General features: G+C 41.0%; 1 pseudogene; it reads left to right on the forward strand.

Moving 5' to 3' along the window:
- The first annotated feature begins 421 nt into the window (after window positions 1-421).
- Window positions 422-24,244, forward strand: part of LOC102950265 — a 32,137-nt pseudogene continuing 8,314 nt past the window's right edge.

A 24,244-nucleotide genomic window follows, 5' to 3' on the forward strand; every position in this document is an offset into this window, starting at 1 on the left:
GAGGGAGACAAAACATAAGAGACTCATAAATATGGAGAACAAACAGAGGGTTACCGGGTTACTGGAGGGGCTGTGGGAGGGGAGATGGGCTAAATGGGGAAGGGGCATTAAGGAATCTACTCCTGAAATCATTGTTGCACTAGATGCTAACTAACTTGGATGTAAATTTAAAAAAGAACATTAAAATTAAAAAAAATCAATTGTGCTTCTATATACTACCAATGCACATTCTGAAATTAAGAGAACAATTCCACTTATAATAGTATCAAAAAGAATAAAATGTTGAGGAATAAATTTTCCAAAAGGAGTGCAAGACTTGCACACTGAAAACTACAGAGCATTGTTGAAAGAAATTAAAGAAGACCTGAATAAATGCAAAGACATCCCAAGTTCATAGAGCGGAACAATTAATATTGTCGCGATGGCAATACTTTCCAAATGTATCGACAAATTCAACGCAATTCCTATCAAAATCGCAGCTGGCTTTTGTATAGAAACTGACAATCCAGTCAATGAGAATGCAAGGGATCTAGAATAACCACACGAATTATAAAAAAGAACAAAGTTGGAGGACTCATTCTTCTTCATTTCAAATTTTACTACAAAGCTATGGCAATTAAGACATTGTGATACTGACATAAAAATAGACATAAATCAGTGGAACAGAACTGGGAGCCCAACAGTTTGACAGTTCTTCATACGAAATTTAAAGTTACCATACAACCCATCAATCCCACTCCTAAGTATATGCCCCAAAAAACTGAAAACATATGTCCACACAAAACCTTTATGTGAATGTTCATAGCAGCATCATTTATGATAGCCAAAGAGTGGAAACAACTGAAATGTCGATCAACTAACAAGCAGATAAAAAATTTGGTATATACATACAATGGGTTATTTTTCAACCATAAAAAGGAATGAAAAATTAATAAATGGTACGATATGTGGGATGCCTGGGTGGCTCAGTCAGTTAAGTGTCCGACTTCGGCTCCGGTCATGATCTCACAGTTCACGGGTTGGAGCCCTGCATCGGGCTCTGTGCTGACAGCTCAGAGCCCAGAGCCTGCTTCGGATTCTGTGTCTCCCTCTCTTTGTGCCTCCCCTGCTCAGGCTCTGTCTCTCTCTCTCAAAAACAAACATTAAAAAGCATATAAATAAATGGTACGATACGAACGAACCTTATAAACCTCATGCTAACTGAAAGAAGCCAAACACAAAAGACCACATTTCGTATGATTCCACTTATTGAAATATTCTCCTTAGGCAAATCCCTAGGGACAGAAAGAGGATTAATATTTTCTCGGGTCTTGGGGTGAAGAGAGAATTACAAGAGAGTAATGGCTGCAGAGTTTCTTTTTGGGGTGATGAAAATGCTCTAAAATTAGTGGTGATGGTTTGATAACTCTGGATGTGCTAAAAACCATTGAACTGCACAGTTATAATCATGAACATTATAGTATGTAAATTATATCTCAGTAAAGCTGTTATAGTTTTTTTTTTTTTTAAGTAACTGTAACATGCTTACAAAAACCACTTTCTAAAAAACACGAGGACACAGAAAGGTCTAAAGTAAAAGGATCAAAAAAATACATCATTCAAACAGTAACCAAAAGACGGTTGGCATAACTACACTAATATCAGGCAAAGTAAATATTAAGGCAATAAGCATTAACTGGAGACAGAGCTACATTTTGTAGTGATAAACAAGTCAATAGCTCTTTAATATCTTTATGATGATAAAGAGGCCAAAATCATCAATAAGAAGATATCACTATCCTAAAACTGCATACGCATAATAACATGGCTTCTAAGTATATGACACAAAGTGAAAAAGCTGAGAAAACAAGAGAAATACGCTACCCCACGGTCATAAAAGAATACTAACCCATCTATCTTCATGGCTGAGGACAGACAAAAAAAAAAGCAGTATACATAAAAAAGTTCTAAAGAGCACAATTAACAAACTTGATGTAATACTCATTTATGGAGCTCTGCATCCAAAAAAGCCAGAATTCACATTTTTTCAAGGGCACATGGAACAGTTATTAAAATCTACTCTATGCTGAGCCTTGAAGAAAGCCTCAACATATTTTAAAATAATGAAACCATCCAGAATAGGTTTTCTAACCAGAACAGAATTAGAACAGAAATAACAGAAAGAGAAATTCAAAACCTTTAACTGAATGGAAATTATACAATACAAATAAAAGAGTCATGATCCGTGGGTGACTGTGGTTGAAACATTAGATCAAGTCTTTCTGCTTTTGCTCTGCTCCTCTGAGTGTATTCTGTACCTGTGTGGCTCAGGGGTCTGCCTGAGACTTTGATGGTATTTATATACAGGATTAGGAGGGCCCTCTCCCCAACGCCCTCCCCTCTGGGAATTATCCCTGACTCTGTAGTCCCGGTGGCCTGGCTCTTTCCCTGGTCCTCCTAACCAGAAAGCACCATTTCTGAGTTGAAGCTGCATTCGCTGCCCGCCCTCACCGATGCCTGCCCTTGAGGCAAGGTCACGAAAACCACAAAACTCACGCCCGTCCCCAACGCTTCTCCAAGTTTCAGCTCCCCTCCAGTTTGTGTGCCTTCCTTTTTTCATCAGAATCCTCAGGTGGTTATTTGCATATTTTGTCAAATGGAGCTACCAGGGGGAGACTGGTCTGTTGAGGGATTATACCACCATATCAGAAGCTACAGGTCCTGGGGCTCCTTGGGTGGCTCAATCGGCTAACTACCTGACTTCAGCTCAGGTCATGATCTCCCAGTCTGTGAGCTGGAGCCCCGTGTTGGGCTCTCTGTTGTCAGCACAGAGCCCACTTCAGATCCTCTGCCCCTGTCTCTCTCTGCCCCTCTCCTGCCCATGATCAGGTGCCCTCTCTCTCAAAAATAATAAATAAATATTAAAAAAAAAAAAAAAAAAAAGAGGGGCACCTGGGTGGCTCAGTCAGTTAAGCAGCTGGCCTTCGATTTCAGCTCAGGTCATGGTCTCACGGTTTGTGAGTTCAAGCTGCACGTCGGGCCCTGCACTGACAGTGCAAAGCCTGCTTGGGATTCTCCTTCTCCCTCTGTCTCTGACCCTCTCCTGCTCACTCTCCCTATCTCAAAAAATAAATAAACTAAAAAAAAAAAAAAAAAAAGCCGTTTAAAAAAGAAGCTATAGGTCCTATACAGTGATTTTAACTTGCATTTATCTGATGACAGTAAATATGGGATGACTATAGATTTAGTCATCAGAAAATATGAAGAAGAGAAGATAGTGGAATAGCATATTGAAAATGAAGAAAGAAAAAAAAAAGCCACCCAGAATTCCATGTCCAGTGAAAACATCCACCGGGAATAAAGGGGAAAGACGTACATTTTCAGCAAAAGGAAAACTAAGGAAATACATTGCGGGGTTTTTTAGACTGCAGGGGAACAGTACTAGAGAGAGGCTTGAACGAATCCTCAACAACAAATGAAAAGCATTAGAAATGATGTGCTTCTCAAGCTCTTTAAGGTACATATGCCTATTTGAAGAAAAAGAGTCACATTTTCTTGTTTGATTTTCAACGTAGGTGGATTTAACACGTAGGACAATTATAAAGGACGAGAGTGGGAATTAAAGGGAAACTATATAGTTAAAAACTTTCTATATGTTACATGAAATGGCACAAAATTAATTCTAAATAGACTAGTGAAGTTTTGAAATGTATATTTTAATTGCTGGTGCAACCAATAAAACTAATACAAACTATTACAGCTAAAAAGCCAACAGATTGGGGCACCTGGGTGGCTCAGTCGGCTAAGCGCACAACTCCTGAATTTAGCTCAGGTCATGACCTCGCAGTTCGTGGGTTCAAGCCCTGCATCTGGCTCTCCGCTGTGCGGAGTCTGCTTGGGATTCTCTCTCTCCTTTCTCTCTGCCACTCCCTTGCTCATGCATGTACACATGTGTGTGCTCTCTCTCAAAATAAATAAACTTTATTTTTAAAAGCCAATAGATTAAAGAGAATACAAAAATATATTCAAATAATCAAAATGAGGGAGAAAACAGGACAGGAACAACAACAACAAAACAGAAGAGACAAGCAGAAAACAATAAAATGGTAAACTTAAATCCAACCATATCAAGAATTACATTAAACAGTAATAGTATAAGTACTTGAATTAAAAGGAACAGATTATTGGGGCACCTGGTGGCTCAGTCAGTTAAGTATCTGACTTCAGCTCAGGTCATGATTTCACGGTTTGTGAGTTCAAGCCCCGTGCTGGGCTCTGTGGCGACAGCTCAGAGCCTGGAGCCTGCTTCGGATTCTGTGTCTCCTGCTCTCTCTGCCCCTCCCCTGCTTGTTCTCTTTCTCTCTTTCTCTCTTTCTTTCTCTCTCTCTCTCTCTCTCTCTCTCTCTCTCTCTCTCTCTCCCTTCCTCCCTCCCTCCCTCCCTCCCTCTCTCTCAAAAATAAACATTAAAAAAATTTTTTTAAGGAACAGATTGTTAGAATGGATAAAAAAGCAAAATTGAACCATATGCTGCCAACAGGAGACAAACTATGAACACACTGAAAGGTCAAAAGTAAATGACAAGGAAAAGACATGCCCTGTCAACAGTAAGCATAAAATGACTAGAGGGACAGAGGTATGGTGACCAGATACACCTGTTTCCTTGTGACAGCCCTAACGTAGGTTTGTTAACCCCAGCTTAATAGTTAATGTCACCTCCTTCCACTCTCAGCAGAGTCCTGCTTGGGCGAATAAATTATATAGTCACCACAGGCAAAAGAATGACACAAATTCTGATTCAAAAGGTCCAGTGAATTCCAAGCAGGATAAAGGAAAAGAAATCCATGCCTAGATATGTCATAATGAAACCGAGCTGAGACAGAGTTGAGTGGGGGGAACAGAAGAGGTTATGTGTGTATGAAAGAGAGACTCAATCAACCTGAAAAGTAGCCCAGAGTGGGGGCGCCTGGGTGGCTCAGTCGGTTGGGCGACCGACTTCAGCTCAGGTCATGATCTCGCGGTTTGTGAGTTGGAGCCCTACGTCGGGCTCTGTGCTGACAGCTCGGAGCCCGGAGCCTACTTCAGATTCTGTGTCTCCCCCTCTCTCTGCCCCTCCCCTGCTCATGCACTGTGTCTCTCTGTCTCTCAATAATAAATAAATGTTAAAAAAAAAAAAAAAAAAAAGAAGTAGCCCAGAGGGGTGCCTGGTTGGCTCAGTTGGTAGAGCACGCAACTCTTGATCTCAGGGTCATGAGTTCAAGTCACATGTTGGGCATAGAGCCTACTTAAAAAAAGGAAAAGTAGCCAAGAAATAAAGATTAACTTCAAAGGAATAACCAATAAACAGCTGACCTCTCAATACCAACGACAGAAGCCAGAAGACAGTCTACTATTTCAATGTGCCGAACAAAAGTAACCGTTAGCCTAGAATTCTATACTCCACAAACATACTTTTCAAGAATTCATGCAAAATAGAGACGATTATAGGCAATGTAATAATGGTAATAATCATAATATGCATCATTAGCCTATATTTTTTCTAATAAAGTGTAAAAGATTTATTTAAAGCCAAAAGAAAATATACCAGATGGAATATCTGAGTTGTGGGAAAAAAAAAAAAAATGAAGCATAAGGAAAGTACTAAAAATGTGGTCAGGGCTGCCTGGGTGGCTCCGTCGGCTGAGCATCAGACTCTTGATCTCGGCTCAGGTCATGATCTCACAGTTCACGAGTTCAAGCCCCACATCAAGCTTGGGATTCTGTCTTGCCTTCTCTCTGCCCCTTCCTGGCACACACACTCTCTCTCTCAAAATAGATAAATACACTTTGTTTAAAAATGTGGGCAAATATAAATGAATATTGACTATAAAAGCAACAATAATAGCATCTGTTGGAATTAAAAAGAGAAGTGAAACAGAGACTTTAAATTCCAGGCAATAAAACATTTAAGCTTAAAGTGCAGAGGGGAAAACAAAATACAAATATGTTCCAAAATTCTTCTAATATCTAGGAGTAGGATAAAGGCTTTGACTCACTTTAGACTTTGATATGTTATTTATTTATGTCATAATTTATAGGGTAACATCTAAATGAATAGAAAGAGTGCACAACTTTCTGACTGCTAAACGAAAAACAACAGAAAGGTTAAAAATGCTTAACTGAAAGACAAAGAAGAAAAGGACCCAAGAACCCTAGACAATAAAATGAAAAATTTAATCCCAAATATAATCACAAATACATTAACTCTAAGTGCGCTAAATGTTCCAGTCAACAGGACAAAGACTGTCCGATTGGCTTTTTAAAAAAACCAACAGCGTGGGGGTAGTGTTATCGTGATGAAACTGAGATTCAAAGAGATGGCTTAAATTGCCCAAGTTCCCCTAGTCCTTAAATAGCTAAGCGGAGATTTGAACCCAGGTTTTCTAACTCTAAAGCCCATGCTCTTTCTGCGACCACATGCTGCCTCCTCAAACTGGGACTGCAATCAAATGCATCATCTTGGATCTTCTAAGCACTGTCACAAACCTACACCTGAAGCTACGAAACTGTACTACTTACGAGCACCAGTTGGTGGTCAGACTTTTCAGTCACTAGATGTGCTGATACCCTGACACGTTTCTTCGCGTGCGAGGAACAGTTTATGAAGTTCTAGTGGCAGGTTCACTTCCACAGGACACAGTGGAGTTCCCAAAACATTTTCACATCCCATCTTTCGTTAATCTCGCCAGTATCGTGAGATATATGTATCCATTATCACCACCATTTTTATGGATGAGGAAGCTAAGATCCAGTAGAGTGATGCGTCTTTCCCAAGGTCCTACACAGTAACGGAGCTGCAGCTTGCACCTCTGTCTGCTGCCCCAACAGTCTGCCTTGAATTCACAGACGCACCCAAAGTTATGAGACCTCTCAGTAGATGATACGTAAGAGAAGCTGTTTCCACCCACACAAAAGGTCCTTAAAGACGGTTGCTAAGCATAATTAGAAAAATCACTCTCGGGGCGCCTGGGTGGCTCAGTCGGTTAAGCGGCCGACTTCGGCTCAGGTCATGATCTCACAGTTCGTGAGTTCGAGCCCCACATGGGGCTCCGTGCTGATAGCTTGGAGCCTGGAGCCTGCTTCGGATTCTGTGTCTCCTTCTCTCTCTGCCCCTCCCCTGCTCATGCTCTCTCTCTCTCTCTCTCTCTCTCTCTCTCTCTCTCTCTCAAAAATAAACATTAAAACAAATTTTTTTAAATCACTCTTTTCCTGTCCTTTCCATGATACTAAAATGCCTCCATCACATCACGGAGATGATCAAGTATCCATCGATGCACAGTGATGTAAAAGCAGTGTAAGTTCAGACAGGGGTGAGCCAGTGGGGAAGAAAGCTGTAAACAGGCAAAGGTCCGGTCTCTGAACAAAGTAGTCAACGGTCCACTCTACATAACCCAAAGGCTCACGGGGAACTAGGACTCTCCAGAGGGGCCAGTGTCCCTAGGCCCAGGCAGCTGGCAGCAGTGGTCAGTATTTCAGAATTGGAAAGTGAGCAGCTAAGCTTACACTTGATCTTCGCCAAAAGGCTGAGAAGTGATGAGCCGCTGCGATCACAAGGGCCACCAGCTCCAGGTTCCAGGGAGAGAATGGGTACCGGAGAATATAGCTCAGTAGGTGGTTATGGGAGAGTGGAGAACCGGTGGGCTAGGTGGGGGAAAATGAGGCACCAGCCCAGCCATACGGCCTGGTTGGGGGAGGAGGTGTTCACCTCAGGCATAATGGATATAAACGTGTTAACAGAAGTAGGTCCAGACGTCATCTAACGGTGAGGATGGGACTTCTTAACATCCCTTCTCCCTCAGGGCTGGTTGGGGCTGAGTCCATAGGCTCCAGTATGGAGAAGGCAGAGACTGACAACCAGAGTTGTCTCTGGGCAGCGAGAATACTCAGCAGTTTATTGAACTGAGGGAAACAATAAGGTTTCCCTGCAGAATGTGATATATGGAAATGGAAGAATTCTCTGCCCCACCGTTATACCCTGCAACACAAATTCATCTCTAAAAATCGGCACAAGGATCCCTAATACATCCCCCCCATGACTTCTTGTGTCTGTTTCTCTTGCAGAAACGCAAGAGAGTGTTTCAGGGGAAACCGACGGAGGAATAATTCTGGAGGCTTTCTCTCCCTGAGCTAGGCAAAGCACAGAGCGAAGTGAAAAGAAGAAGATGAAATTGTACCGGCAACGCCCCTAGAGATCATCATCTTTGGCGTGAGATTCTCTGGCCCAGCTCTGCGCAGGCTGGCTCTTTGGGCCCTCATCTTCTGAGCATGCTGGCTTGTCTTGCTGACCAAGAGCTCATCTGACAGCAGTAATTATTTCCCAGATACACTGCAGCATGAGGGTTATTTATTTTGTGGATGGCTTAAACAAACCTGGGAGGAGAAGTCTCACACCTAGTAACTCAGGTGCTCCAACACTATGTTCAGTCATTGTTTTTTTCAACCTCTACAATACAGAGCAGTCTGTTAATTACTTTTAGTATTCTTTGCATATTTAATCATCATTCTCATTCCATAGGCTTTGGTGAAGAAAAGGATAGTCACCAACTGTTTTTACTCAAAAGTTCTTCTTATGAGTCGATTGTAACAGTTTCCCTTTCACAGGCCGCACTATTCAAAACTCGGAGTTATCTCGACCGTGAAAGTGTAATGGGGGCGTTTCTCAGGACCACCCTTTGATGGATCCCTTTGAACCCGAGGCATGCTCTGAGAGCTGGGTCTGCATTAAATTCTGAACCATCCTCTGAGCCCATTTTGAACCCACAGAGATCAGAACTCGTGAATCACAAAGACTTAATCAGAGCATTTAACGCTCCCAGATTTCTTTCAACTGATGATGTCACATTTCAGAAAAACTGAACAAATCAGTCAGTCGCAACAAAAGTTATTATGGTCCTTGGAAATTTGTGATCACAACCCAACCCTCTTTAGTGGGATCTGTGAATGGATTCACATAAATTATGGCCTAATACACGGAGGGTACTATTTGTACAGTACAACTGCGGGTTGGTACAGAAATAATCGCAGTGATTTGGACTTATAGAGAGGCACGCAGGTGCAGCACAAAAAGCTCAGGCTTGGGAATTAGACAAACCTGGAGCCAAGTTCGGATTCTACCATTTTCTAGATGTGACTTTCAGCAAGTTGCCTCATCACTCTCAGGCCCAGTCTGCCTTATGTAAAGTATGGAGAGCCGAACTACCAGCATTACAATGTCGTTGGGATGAAAAGAGAATAAGAACGCGAGAAAAACCTCTGGTATATGGTTCACGCTCAGGGAGTATCACTGACATGGTTAAATACATCTTAATGATTCAGACTCCGTAGCGAGTTGTTCACACATCGCGTATTCTAGCAAATCTCAACTACTTGGAAAGCAGAACAGTGCTGCTGCTGGTGGTGGTGGTTATGGCAGTTTCCCTTTATTGAGCTATTTATGTATATTACTCTGCTGAGTACCTTACACTGATTGTCTTACTTAATCCTGACAACTCTAAGAGGTAGGTGCTAACATAGTAGCTAGCCACAGGGTTCTGAAATGAGGAAGTTCTGGATTTGAATTGTGGCTCCCCCAATTCACATCTGTGTGACCTTGGACAAGCTACAGAACCTGTGTGACTCCAGTGTCAATTTCCCCCATCCGTAACAAACATCATTCCTATTGCCTGGAACTGTCCCTAGGATTTAAGGGGTCAGTGTATAAAAGATCCTGGCACCTAATAGGTGTTCAGTGATAGGCTTCCTTCTTGCTTTATATTTTAATAAGGAATGAGCAAAAGAATTTTTATATTACCTTATCACTCCTTAAATTTAGAAACGAAACCAAACAAATCGTATACACTAACCCCTTAAATCCTAGTGACAGTTCCATGCAATAGGAATGATGTCAGGCATCTTGAAAGAAGTCAGGGAATGGAAAGATATTGGAAAGATTTCTTTTTTTTAGCTTTGCTTTCTCCAATGTTCGTCCTGAAAAAAGTGCTATTTTAATTTGAATGTGGTATTATTTCTCAGTTTTATTCACTTGACAATGATAACTGCTTCAACAGTTCTTCTCTAGGGTCAGGATTACTGGAAGAAAGCATATGGTGACATTTGAACAAACCATTTTTTGAGGCTCCATTTTGGCCACAGAGAGACCATGCAGATGGCAGGCAAGCAGAGTCAGAAATTAATTTAATGGCTAACTCCATCTTAATGGTAACGTGCCACAACTGTCGACTCCTAGAAAGTTTTTAATTGGCCTTTTCCCAGGAAGAAACAGGGCACAGCCGTTTAGAGTGCTTTAACAAGCTGGCCCTGCCACAGTCTGACACATTCCCAGTGTGCACAAACTCATTTCCTCAACTGCCCCCCTGCGCTCAATCCATACCTTTTTCCTCACTCTCACTTCTTTTCCACTGGCCCCTCACCACCCCAACTTTTTTTTTAAGGTTATTTATTTTGAGAGAGAGAAAGGGAGAGCACAAGGGAGGGGCAGCGAGAGAGAGAGCGAGACAGATTCCCAGGCAGGCTCCCCGCGATCAGCGCACAGCCTGATACAGAGCTCGATCTCACAAATAGTGAGATCACGACCTGACCCGAAATCAAGGGTTGGATGCTTAACTGACTGAACCAGGGCCCCCTGGCCATTCCAACTTTAAATCACCCTCTCGGATGGACAGATAATCTCATCCGTACAAACTTGGCTTCCCTTCTGACCGAACGTTTCTATCCTCTCTCCCTCTCGCATAGGCCGATAACTTGCACGATAGCACCCTTTTCGATCAATCTGGCCCCATAGAAAATCCTGCCCATACGCTGCCTCTGTGTACAGCTTCCCAAACCTGTTTGACCGTGGCTTGTGTACAGGCCTGGACTGACAGGGATGACTGAGAGAGGGGGACCAACACTATAAGAATTGTCCCTACAAAAAGCCTGAACTCGAGGGCAAATAAGATTCTTTTTTTTTTTTAATTTTTTAAGTGTTTTATTTTTGAGAGAGAGAGAGAGAGGCAGAACGTAAGGAGGGGAGGGGCAGAGAGAGAGAAGAAGACACAGAATCTGAAGCAGACTCAGGCTCTGAGCTGTCGGCACGGAGCCTGATGCGGGGCTCAAACTCACCAACTGTGGGATCATGATCTGAGCCGAAGTCGAATGCTTAACCGACTGAGCCACCTAGGCGGCCCTACAGCAAGTAAGATTGCTGAGGAATAAACATTCCCGTTAGGGTCCCTCCACGTCTCTGTTTTCACCCCTTTTCCTTGCATTGTACAGTTCTAGTTTCTTTTAAGATCAGCCCCCAGTACCACAACTTAATGCCTGCTAACTCTTCTGCACCTAGCCGTTTAGACTAGCACCCCCATTAGCCAAGGCAAGTGACTGCCACAAAAGAACAATCTTTCTGACTCACTACTGAACATACCAGTAGCTTGTGTAGGTTCAAAAGGCTCAGCATGACATCTGCCCTTCCATTTAAGAAAAATACTTTGGGGGCACCTGGGTGGCTCAGTCAGTTACAGGTCCGACTCTTGAGATTGAGCCCCAAGTTAGGCTCTTTGGGGATGGCATGGAATCTGCCTGGGATTCTCGCTCTCCCTGCCCCTCCCCTGGCACGTGCTCACTTGCTCCCTCTCAAAATAAATTTTAAAAAAATTTTAACAAATAATTTTTTTTTAACTTAAAAAAGAAAAATGCTTTGGCTTCTATGGGCACAGCCACAATGTTCACCTTGAGACTTCTGTGACATTCAAATGAGTTGTCTATACTCCTCGTTACCAACAGGTAGTTTACTATATGTAGAAGTTTAGGTAGCTTACTAGATATATAACATGATATACTTTATTTTCTATTTCGTGATAAAGTAAAAACTGTAACTAAGATAAAAGGTAAAGAAATCAGGGCCAGGTTTAAGAAAAAAAAAAAAAGGCAGAAAGGTAAAAACAAAGCCAGGAGTAAAGTTAGTACGCAAAATGTCTACTGAAAGTCTGGAAGACTTGCTAACAGCAAGCTACAAAATCGGCAAGTGTGAAGGAAGAAAAGTAGTTACGTGATCTACAATGCCTCCAGGAAATAAGGCAGACAAGAGAAGCGCAAGTATTCCTGGTGTCAAGACCAGACGTGACATTACAGCATCTGTAGTAACACCTTTCACAGGGCTGTTTCCTATTGGATCGCTCGCTACAGGCTGCTGATTTCAGGCCAAAGCACAGTCCCGCCAAAGCACTTCTAGAGGGAGGCAGCGTGATCGGACCCAGGGAGGCAGATCCGCAAAGGTCTGGCTTAGAGAAAAGCTGTAGCCTTTCCGTAGGAATGGGTAGATGACATAATTTGTACGCAGTTCTCCATAAATATGGTTCCCACAACTGAGCTTTGGTCTTTAGCATCGGCAAGTCCTAGGAAATGTTGCCTGACAAGTCACTGAAATGGAGCTTTCTGGACTACCAACTGAGCACAGACTCGTGTACTTCAGCTGCGAGTGTGGTTACAGGAAATCAAATACGTCAGTTATTTAAAAATACATAAAATGATCATAACATGTCTAACCTAGCACAGCATACATTTCTGGTATGTACTTTAAAATAAATCACGGGGGGTAGGGCGGCGCCTGGGTGGCTCAGTCGGTTAAGCAGCCGACGTCAGCTCAGGTCATGATCTCACGGTGCATAAGTTCGAGCCCCACATTGGGCTCTGTGCTGACAGCCCAAAGCCTGGAGCCTGCTTTGGATTCTGTGTCTCCCTCTCTCTCTCTCTCTGCCCCTCCTCTGCTCATGCTCTGTCTCTAAAATATAAATAAATATAAATATAAATATAAATATAAATATAAATATAAATATAAATATAAATATAAATATAAATATAAATATAAATATAATAAATCACAGGGGCATCTGGGTGGCTCAGTTGGTTAAGTGTCCAACTTTGGCTCAGGTCATGATCTCACAGTTCATGAGTTTGAGCCCCACGTTAGGCTCTCTGCTGTCAGCCTGCTTGGGATCCTCTGTCCCCCGCCCCTACCCCACTCACGTGTGAGCACGCACACACACAGTCTCTCAAAAATAAATGAACATTTAAAAAATTAAAATAATTCACAAAGTATGGCTGATAAATAAATCATAAGGATCTCCATGATGCCCTCCTCTTAGTGTCCACCTTCTCGTCTAACACCTTCATCCAGACCATGGCTGGGACACGTGACTTGTTTCTAAATAATACAAATGGCCAAAGTGATGAGACGTTACTCCTGTGATTAGGTTACGCTGTACAAACTTCATTTTGTTAGTGGCCTGGCTTCAGAGACTCCTTGCTGGCTTAAAGTAAGTGGCCATATTGGGGAAACCTACATAGGAAGGAACCGGGGGTGGCCTCTATGACCTGACGGCAGCTGCCAGTCAACCTAAGGCCAGGGGGCCCTCTGTCTTCAAAACCCCAGGAGACTGAACCGCAATCACCCGAGTGAACATGAAAGCAGATTCTTCCCCAGTTCAGTCTCCAAATGACTACATGGCACGCTTGGGACCTTGACAATCACCTCGTAAGACCCCACAAAGAGGACCCAGCTAAGGTAGGCCTAGGCTTCCGACCCACAAAAACTTTGAAATAATAATAATAAGTGTCATTTGTTAATTAAAAGACAGTTAGATGGTGAGGACCCCTTGCCAAAAATAAAAACTTTAGTTTTAGAATAAAATACACAGGGGCGCCTGGGTGGCTCGGGCAGTTAAGCATCCAACTCTTGATTTCAGCCAAGGTCATGATCTCACAGTTGTGAGATCGAGCCCTGAGTCAGGTTCCATGCTGGGTGTGGAGCCTGCTTAAGATTCTTTCTCTCCCTCTTCCTCTGCAACCCCCCCCCCCACAAAAGTTTAGAATAAAAAACAAAAACCCTTTCTGGCTACAAATAGATAGTAGGGATAGTTGATTAAAGTCTCCCGGTTTCTGCCAACATAACCATTTCATTTTCCATGGGCTGTGTCCTTGCTGGGTGCAAAGCACCATTACTGGGCTCTAGGAGAGAAGAACAGGAATAAAAGCCAAGATCCCATGCCCTTGAAAAACTCGCAAGCTGCTCAGAGACACCAAATATACAAAATGAAACAACTTACAAACAAATGCCAAATAATATGTCACTTGTACTAATGCAAATTAACAAAGATGTGGGGAATTTCATCGGAAAATAACAGGCGTTTTAAAATTAATTTCCATCCAGCTTTAGGTGTTTTGGGTGCTTACATTTGATTGTGGATATGCCTGCTGTTCTGAGGGTTTACCTCAAAACAAATAGGAACACCACAGTGTGCCTCTTATCCCCTCAATTCTTCCAATGCGCTGTAGGAAAGAAGCTGGTTCATTCTGTCATATCAATGATGCAAAGTTTATCTCCCCTCACAATGGCTCCAGAGCAGAGGTGAGAGGGGAAAAGCTGAGATTTTATGGACTCTTCTACTTCCTGAGCACCGCTGTAACTGAGGACATAAGCTTCAGGAGTTTTATTCTTAAAAAAATACACGCTCATTACAAAAAAAAAATTAAATTATAAATAAGGAAAAAGGAAAAATAAAAACCTACAACCTAGCCCAAGCAAAATACAGTTTGAAAACTTTGGGGTAATCGACTTCCAGAGAAGATGGTTGAGTAGGAGGATCCTAAGCTCACCCTTGTCCCAAGAATACACTTAGATAACACCCACATCAGTGTAAATAACCCACAAAACCTGAAGACTGGCAGAACAGACCCTCCGCAGCTAAATGTGGAGAAGAGGCCACATCGAAGAGGGTAGCAAGGGTGGAGACGCAGTCAGAGGCTAAACGGATCCATCGGACTCTCCACAGGAGGGAGGGACAGACCCGCAGGAGAAAGAAACAGACCCGCACACAAGGCAACCTAGGCACGGGGAACCCACACGAGGAAGATGAATCCCTGTAACATTTGGCTTTGAATACCAGAGGGGCGTAATTTCATGAGTTCTTATAATCAGCAGAGCTTAACACCTGGAACTTTGAAAATCAGCTGGCTTAGCTCTGGGAGAGCCAAGAGGGTGAGAGGAAACTGAGTCCCCACCCTTAAAGAGACAGCACAACAAACAGGTCCCAAATGAAAGAACGGGACAAAAATCACAGCAAGATAGTTAAACAAAATGGAGATAAGGCATATGCCTGACAGGGAATTTAAACTAATGCTGTTAAAGACACGCACTGGAGTTGAGAAAAGAGTAGAAGACTTCAGTGAGACCTTCAAAAAAGAGCCAGAAAAGATTAAAAAAAAAAACCAATCAGAGATGAAGAACTCAAAAACTGAAATGAAAAATACACTAGAGAGAAAAAACAGTAGACTAGAGGAAGCAAAGAATGGATCGGCAAACTGGAGGACAGAGGAATGGAAAGCAATTAAGCTGAATAGAAAAAAAGATAATGAAAAAACATCGAATAAATGAAAAACATCGAACATAATAAAATATGCATTATAGGGATCGAGGAGAAGAGAGAGAAAAGGTGGCGGAAAAATAATTTGAAGAATTTGAAGAAATAATTTCAATAACTTGAAGAAATAATAGCTGAAAACTTCCCGAATGTGGGAAATGAAAGAAAAATCCAGATCTGGGAGGCACGGAAAGGGCCCAACAAAATCAACTCAAGGAGGTCCACACCAAGACATAGTAATTGAAACAGTAAAAGGTAGTGATAAGAGAAATTTAAAAGTAACAAGAGAAAACAGGTGCATACAAGGGAAACCCCATAAGGCTATCAGCTGATTTTTCAGCAGAAAGTCTGTAGGTCTGATGGGAGTGGCATGATACATACAAAATGCTGAAAGAAAAAAAAAAAAACTTGCAACCAAGAATAGTCTATCCAGCAAGGCTATCATTCAGAATAGGAAAGATAATAAGTTTCCCATGCAAACAAAAATTCAAGGAATTCATCACCACTAAAGCAGCCCTACAAGAAATGCTAAAGGGGATTCTTTGAGTGGAAAGGAAAGATCGCAAATAGGAGCAAGAAAAGTAGGAAGCACAAAAGCAGTTAAAATAAGTACCTATAAAAATCAGTCAGGTGATTCACACACACAAAAAGTATAAAGTATGACACCATATACCTAAAATGTGGGGAAAGGATGAGAGTAAAATCAGACATAAACAACCATCAACTTAATATTGACTGATATATGTATAAGACGTTATACATAAATCTAATGGAAAACAAAAATCAGAAACTGGTTACAGATATGCAAAGAACAGAGAAAAACAGAGAAAGGAATCCAAGTATATGACTAAAGAAAGTATACAATTTAATGGTTTTTATTACATTCACAGAATTGTGGAACCATGTAAAATTAATTTTAAAACATTTTAATCACCACCAAAAGAAACTCTGTACCCATCCCGTTTCCCCTCAACCCCGTTCCAAAGCCCTCAGTAACCAACTAATCTACTTTCTGTCTCTATGGATTTACCTATTCTGGACATTTCATATAAATGGAATCATACAAAACGTGGCCTTTTGTGACAGGCTTCTGTCAGTTGGCACAATGTTTTCAAGATTCATCCAAGTCGTTGCATGGATCAGTCCCTAACTCCCATTTATGGCTGAATAATATTCTCTCACAGGGCTATACCATAGTTGGCTTATCCATTCACATGTTGATGGGTACTTGAGTTGTTTCCACTTTTTTGCTATTATGAATAACACTGCCATTAACATTTACGTACATGCTTTTGTGTGGGCATAAGTTTTAATTTCTCTCCAGTACATACCTACAAGTAGAACTCTAACTTCTTCAGAAATCAACAAATTATTTTCCACAGCAGCTGCACCATATTACATCATCAAGAGCGATGTATGAGGATTCCAATTTCTCCATATCTTCCCTGAATTTATTTTCCATTTTGGTGATTATAGCCATCCTAGTGGGTTTTAAGTAGTCTCTAATTGTGGTTTTGAAAAAAAAAATTTTTAATTGCAGTTTTGATTTGCATTTCCCTAATGACTAATGTGAACGTCTTTTCACGTGTTTTCTGGTCACTTGTAATATCTTCTTTGCAGAAATATCTGATCAGATATTTTGCCAATTTTAAATTGGGTTGTATTTTTATTGCTGAATTGTAAAAACTATTTATATATGCTGCTTAAAAAGTCCCTTATCAGGGTGCCTGGGTGGCTCAGTCAGTTAAGTATCCGACTTCAGCTCAGGTCATAATCTCGTGGTTCATAAATTTGAGCCGTGCATCAGGCTCTGTGCTGACAGTTCGGAGCCTAGAACCTGCTTCAGATTCTGTGTTTCCCTCTCTCTCTACCCCCCCCACCCCCGCTCATGTTCTTTCTCTCTCTCAAGAATAAACAAACATTTAAAAAAATAAATAAAATAAAAAGTCCCTTATCAAATATAATTTGCAAAATTTTTCTCCTGTGTGTTGTAGTTTTTGAGACAGAGAGAGAACATGAAGTGGAGGGGCGGGGGGAGAGAGAGAGAGAGAGAGAGAGAGGGAGGGAGAGAGAGAGAGAGGGAGAGGGACAGGGACAGGGACAGGGACAGGGACAGGGAGGGAGGGAGAGAAAACTTCAAGCAAGCTCCACACTCAGCATGGACCCCAACACGGGCTTGATCCCGCTACCCTGGGATTGTGACCTGGGCTGAAATCAAGCATCAGATGCTCAGCCACTGAGTCACCCAGGTGCCCCTGTAGGTTGTACCTTCATTCTCTGCTAGTGCCTTCTGATGCAAAAATTTTGATGAGATTCAATTTGTCAATTGTTTCCTTTGTTTTTGTGCACATATGCTTCAGGTGTCCTGAGAAACTATTGCCTAATACAGTTTCATGAAAATTTATGCCGAAGTTTTCTTCTAAGAGTTTTGTAATTTTCATTCTTACATTTAGTTCTATGATCCATTTTTGCGTTGTTTTTTTTAATATAACACAAGACAGGGATTCATTCTTTTGCATGTGCATATCCAATTGCCCTAGCACCATTTGTTAAAAAGACCGTTCTTTGACCCACTGAATTGTCTTGATACCCCTGTCAAAATCAATAACCATAAATTTGAGAATTTATGGACTCTCAGTTTTAATCCACTGTTCTGTACGGGAGGCTGAATAGTGGCCCCCAAAATATGCCCACATCCTAATCCCCAGAAACTATGAATATGTTGCCTTATAGAGCCAAAGGGACTTTGTAGATGTAATTAAGATCTTGAGATGGGAAGATTTCATAGGAATCTAGTGGGCATAATGTAATTACAAGGATCCCTGTAAGAGACAGACAATAGGATCATAGTCAGTAGGAGGCAATGACTATGGAAACAAGAGACCGAAATTAACACAAGGAAGGAGCTATGAGCCAGTAATGTAGGCAGGCTCTAGAAGCTGAAAACGCCAAGGAAATAAATTGGCCTCTCTGAGCTTACAGACACAACCAGCCCCAAAAAACACTTTGACTTTAGCCTCGTGAGACTGATTTTGAATTCGTGACCTCCAAAAGCATAAGATAATAAATTTTTTTTAGAGCCACTGAAATTGTGGCAATTTGTTACAGCAGTAATAGGAAACTAATACAGTCTGTCTATCCTTATGCCAGTACTACATTGTCTTGATTACTATAGCCTTGTAGTAAATTTTTAAAAGAGGAAGCACAAGTTCTCCAACTTTGTTCCTTTTATTTATTTATTTTAATTATAGGCATAACAATATAGAGCAGAACTCTAGGACTTATTCATCATGCATAACTAAAACTTCATACCTGTTAAACAGCAACTCCCTACCGTTTTGGCTATTCTGGCAAACTACATGATGTTAATAGCTCAACAGTCAATTGTTTAATTGGTACCAAAATTCTCATTGTTGGATATTTGGATTGTTTTCAATAGTTCACTATCACAATAACTGCAAAATATATCCTTTGAGACCGGTTTTTTTGTACATTTATAATTATCTCCTTAATTTCTATGTCAAAAATACGCATTTTTGAGGCTTCTGAAAAGGCCTAAATGACCTCCAGAACTCTATTCCTACCAATAGTATATGTGAGTATACTTTCCCTATACGTTCATCAATCCTGTTATCAAATTGTCGACTTAAAGATTAGAAGTTTAGATGCGAAAGACAAAGCTATAAAGTTAGTATAAAAATGTAAAAGAATAGTTTTATGACCCGGGGGCAAGGAACTATGTCTCAAACAAACCTTAAAAAAACCCCAGAGATTATAAAACAAAAACTGATGAAATTAATAAATTCAAATTGAGGACTTCAATTCAACAAAGCATAAGAGAATCACAAAGTCAGTTGACACGTGACGGAATGGAAAACATTATTTGCAATGTCTAAAGCTGATAATGGATTAATATCTCGAACGTTCGGAAAAGCCTTCAATTTTATAATTCTAGTACAAAAGTGGGCAATGATTATAAGCAGGCAATTTACAAAAGAGGAAACCCAACAGTCTGAAAAGCACAAAGAGATATGTTCTAATTCACAGGCATAAGGAAAACACCAATTAAAACAATAAGATAGCACTTTCTCTATTAAACTATCAAAAATTATAACGGAGAATAATGCCAAGAATTGGCATCAATATGCAGTATAGAAATCTACACGCACTGCTGGTGGGAGTGTAGATTGGTGGAGCCAAGATGAAGAAAAATCTGGCAGCAATTAGATCAGGAATATGTCTATCCTAAGACCCAGACATTCTGCTCCTGAATATACATCCCAAATAAATTATCCCATTATTCCAGAGGGGTTGTGGCAGTATCCGGAAGTAAGGTGTTTTGAGCCACCTAGATGTCAATACCTCGGAGAGATGTTAGGGAAAAAATATGGTATATGCACATCAGGCAACAGTTGGAAGCATCAGACCAGATAAGAGCATAGAAATAAAAATGAATCTTAATATGAAGGCGCTGAATTAAAAAATTTAAGAAAAGCAATGAGATGTGTAATACACACGCATTTGTATACATTCAAATATATGCAAACAGAATTGACAGCTCAATAACAAACTCATATGTACAGAGTCAACTGATTTCTGACAAAGGTAACAAGATAATAAGAAGGGGGAAAAGAGAGTCTTCTCAATCAATAGTACTGGAAAAAAAATACATTTTTTTTTTAAATTTTAACGTTTATTTTTGAGAGAGAGAGAGAGAATGCAAGCAGGGGAGGGGCAGAGAGAGAGGGAGACACAGAATCAGAAGCAGGCTCCAGGCTCTGAGCTGTCAGCACAGAGCCCAACGTGGGGCTTGAACTCACAGACCGTGAGATCATGACCTGGGCCAAAGTTGGACGCTTAACTATCTGAGCCAGCCAGGTGCCCCAAAAATCCCTATTTGTAAAGAACAAAAAATTAACCTGAAATATTAACCTCACTTCATACACAAAATCTTTTCAAGATATATCATAGGGGCACCTGGCTGGATTAGTCAGCAGAGCATGCGATTCTTGATCTCAGGGTTGTGAGCTCAAGCCTCATGCTGGGTGTAGAGATTAAAAATAAAATCTTTTTTTTAAAAAAGATGTATCACGGGGCGCCTGGGTGGCTCAGTCGGTTGAGCGTCCGACTTAAGCTCAGGTCATGATCTCACAGCTGGTGAGTTCGAGCCCCGCGTCGGGCTCTGTGCTGACAGCTCGGAGCCTGGAGCCTGCTTCGGATTCTGTGTCTCCCTCTCTCTCTGCTCCTAACTCACTCATGTTCTGTCTCTGTCTCTCTCAAAAATAAAGAAACGTTAAAAAAAAAATTTAAAAAAAAGATATATCATACACTAAAAAATAAAAGCTAAAACGATAAAGCTTTTATAAACTCAAATTAATGTTCTCAAAATGGAATGTTTACCCTCCCAGAGGTACCAATAGTTCAAAAAGGACTTCATGAAAAGCAATGTTTATCACAAATGAAATACTAATGATGGAGTGTTAGTTTTCTATTGTCACAAAACAAACTGCCATAAACTTAGTGGCTTAAAACAATATACCTTTGTTATATCACAGTTCAGTAAACAGAAGTAAGTACAAGCAATCTCAAGTCTCACAAGGCCAAAGTCAAGGTGTCAGCCAACTAGGCTCCTATCTGAAGGCTCTAGGGCATAATCCACTTTCAGATGCATTAAGGTTGTTGACAGAATTAAATTTCATTTGGCTATAGGACTGAAATCCCTGATTTCTTTTTCAAATTTATTTATTTATTTTGAGAGAGACAGAGCACGACCAGGGGAGGGGCGGGGGGGGGGGGGGTGGGGAGAGGGAGAGAGAGAGAGAGAGAGAGAGAGCACGAGCGAGCCCCAAGCAGGCTCCATGCTGTCAGCATGGAGTCTGACACAGGGCTCAGTCTCACAAACCAAGAGATCATGACCTGAGCCAAAATCAAGAGTCAGATGCTTAACCAACTAAGCCACCCAGGCGCCCCAGAAATCCCTGATTTCTTGCTGGGTCTCAGCCAGAAATGGCTCCCAGCTCCTACCTAGAGAACACTCTTTGGTCCTTCCACATGCACCCGCACCCCCACAAATCTTCAAAGCTACGAACACTTCATTGAATCTGTCATGTACTTCGAATATGACTTCTCCTTTTGGTAGCAACTAGAGAAAACTCTCTGCTTTTAAAGGACATACCTGATTGAGTCAGGCCCACCCAGATAATCTCTATATTATAACACCAACTGACTTGGAACTTTAATTACCAAAATAATATTACAAAAGATCTGAATGTTAAATTGGCATTGGAATCACAGCCCAGAAAAATTAACCAGAACATGTGGGCTAGGCCTAACAGCTGACTGCCTACTGAACAGGACCCAGAGTCTACTAACATACTGGATAAAAGGTCCAGAAAACAAATGAAAACCAATCATTACACAAAGAACCAGGAAAATCACAACTTGAATAAGAAAAGACAATCAAGGGGCGCCTGGGTGGCTCAGTCAGTTAAGGGTCCGACTTTGGCTCAGGTCATGATCTCGCGATTAGTGAGTCCGAGCCCCGCGTCGGGCTCTGTGCTGACAGCTCGGAGCCTGGAGCCTGCTTCAGATTCTGTGTCTCCCTCTCTCTCTGGCCCTTCCCTTCTCGAGCTCTGTCTCTCTCTCCCTCTCTCTCAAAAATCAATAAACATTAAAAAAATTAAAAAAGAAAAGACAATCAAGTGATAACAACACTGAAATGAATCACAGGTTGAAATTATCTGACAAGAATATTAAAGCAGCCATCATAAAAACGTTTCAACAGCCAAATACAGATTAGCTCAAAAAAATTTTAAAAAGTAGAAAACCTCGGGGTGCCTGGGTGTCTCAGATGGTTAAGCGTCTGACTTCGGCTCACGTCATGATCGGGCTCTGTACTGACAGCTCGGAGCCTGGAGTCTGCTTCATATTCTGTGTCTCCCTCTCTCTCTGCCCCTTCCCTGTTCATGCTCTGTCTGTCTGTCTGTCTCTCTCTCTCAAAAAATAAACAAACATTAAAAAAAATATTTTTTAATTTTAAATTTTCTAATTAGAAAACCTCAGCAAAAAAGTAGAGGTTATAAAAAAAAAGAAGAAAATGGAAATTATAAAGCTAAAGAAAAACACAATAAACTAAAAACAAAAAAACACATCTCCAGATGGGTTCAACAGCACAGTGGAGATGACAGAGGACAGACTCAGCAAATTCAAAGAGAATGCAGAACTCACCAAACACTGAACAGAATTTACTTGATAAGAGAGAAAATACAGACTAATGAAGAGAGACTCAGAGACCTCTAGGACAATAAAATAGATGCAACATTCATGTCATCAGAATCCCAGATGCAGAGGAAAAAGAAAGTGGGGCCAAAGATACAATAGCTGAAATTCTCCCAATTTTGGCAAAAGAAGAAAAGTTACAGATTCAAGATGTTGAATGAACCCCAAACAGTACAAAGCCAAAGGAACTCACGCCAAAATACATCACAACTAAACTTCTGAGAGCTAAAGACGAACAAAAAATCTTGATGGCTGCCAGGGTTTTTTGGCACATTATCTACAGAACGGGGGCAATTTGAATGACAGTAGACTTCTCCTCTGAAACACGGAGGCCAGAAGGAAATGGCGCAACATTTTTTCAAGTCCTGGAAAAGAAATGTCAACCACAAATTCTATATCTATGTCTATATTCTATATAGTGAAATTATCCTTCAGGAAAGAAGTGGTAACATCATTGTCAGACAAAGGAAAATGGAAAGACTTTAGTATCAGGAGACCTATCTTTAAAAAATGGCTACATCAAGTATGTATGTATGTATGTATTTACTTATTTATACATACTCTTTAGGTGAACTTGATTTTTTTTAATTTTCATTTATTTTTTTCATTTATATCCAAGTTAGTTAGCATCTAGTGCAACAATGATTTCAGGAGTAGATTCCTTAATGCCCCTTCCCCATTTAGCCCATCCCCCCTCCCACCACCCCTCCAGTAACGCTCTGTTTATTCTCCATATTTATGAGTCTCTTCTGTTTTGTCCCCCTCCCTGTTTTTATATTATTTTTGTTTCCCTTCCCTTATGTTCATCTGTTTTGTCTCTTAAAGTCCTCATATGAGTGAAGTCATATGATGTTTGTCTTTCTCTGACTAATCTCGCTTAGCATAATACCCTCCAGTTCCATCCACGTAGATGCAAACGGCAAGATTTCATTCTTTTTGATTGCCGAGTAATACTCCATTGAATATATATACCACTTCTTTATGCATTCATCCATCGATGGACATTTGGGATCTTTCCATACTTTGGCTATTGTCGATAGTGCTGCTATAAACATGGGGGTGCCTGTGCCCCTTCGAAACAGCATAACTGTATCCCTTGGATAAATGCCTAGTAGTGCAATTGCTGGGTTGTAGGCTATTTCTATTTTTAATTTTTTGAGGAACCTCCATACTGGTTTTCCAGAGTGGCTGCACCAGTTTGCATTCCCACCAACAATGCAAAAGAGATCCTCTTTCTCCACATCCTCATCAACACCTGTTGTTGCCTGAGTTGTTAATGTGAGCCATTCTGACCGGTGTGAGGTGGTATCTCATTGTGGTTTTGATTTGTATTTCCCTGATGATGAGACTGTTGAGCATTTTTTCATGTGTCAGTTGGCCATCTGGATGTCTTCTTTGGAGAAGTGTCTATTCATGTCTTTTGCCCATTTCTTCACTGGATTATTTGTTTTTTGGGTGTTGAGTTTGATAAGTTCTTTATAGGTTTTGGACATAAACCCTTTTATCTGATATGTCGTTTGCAAATATCTTCTCCCATTCTGTCAGGTGCCTTTTA

The sequence above is a fragment of the Panthera tigris genome, chromosome X (assembly GCF_018350195.1).
Source record: "Panthera tigris isolate Pti1 chromosome X, P.tigris_Pti1_mat1.1, whole genome shotgun sequence".
Taxonomy (NCBI): Eukaryota; Metazoa; Chordata; class Mammalia; order Carnivora; family Felidae; genus Panthera; species Panthera tigris.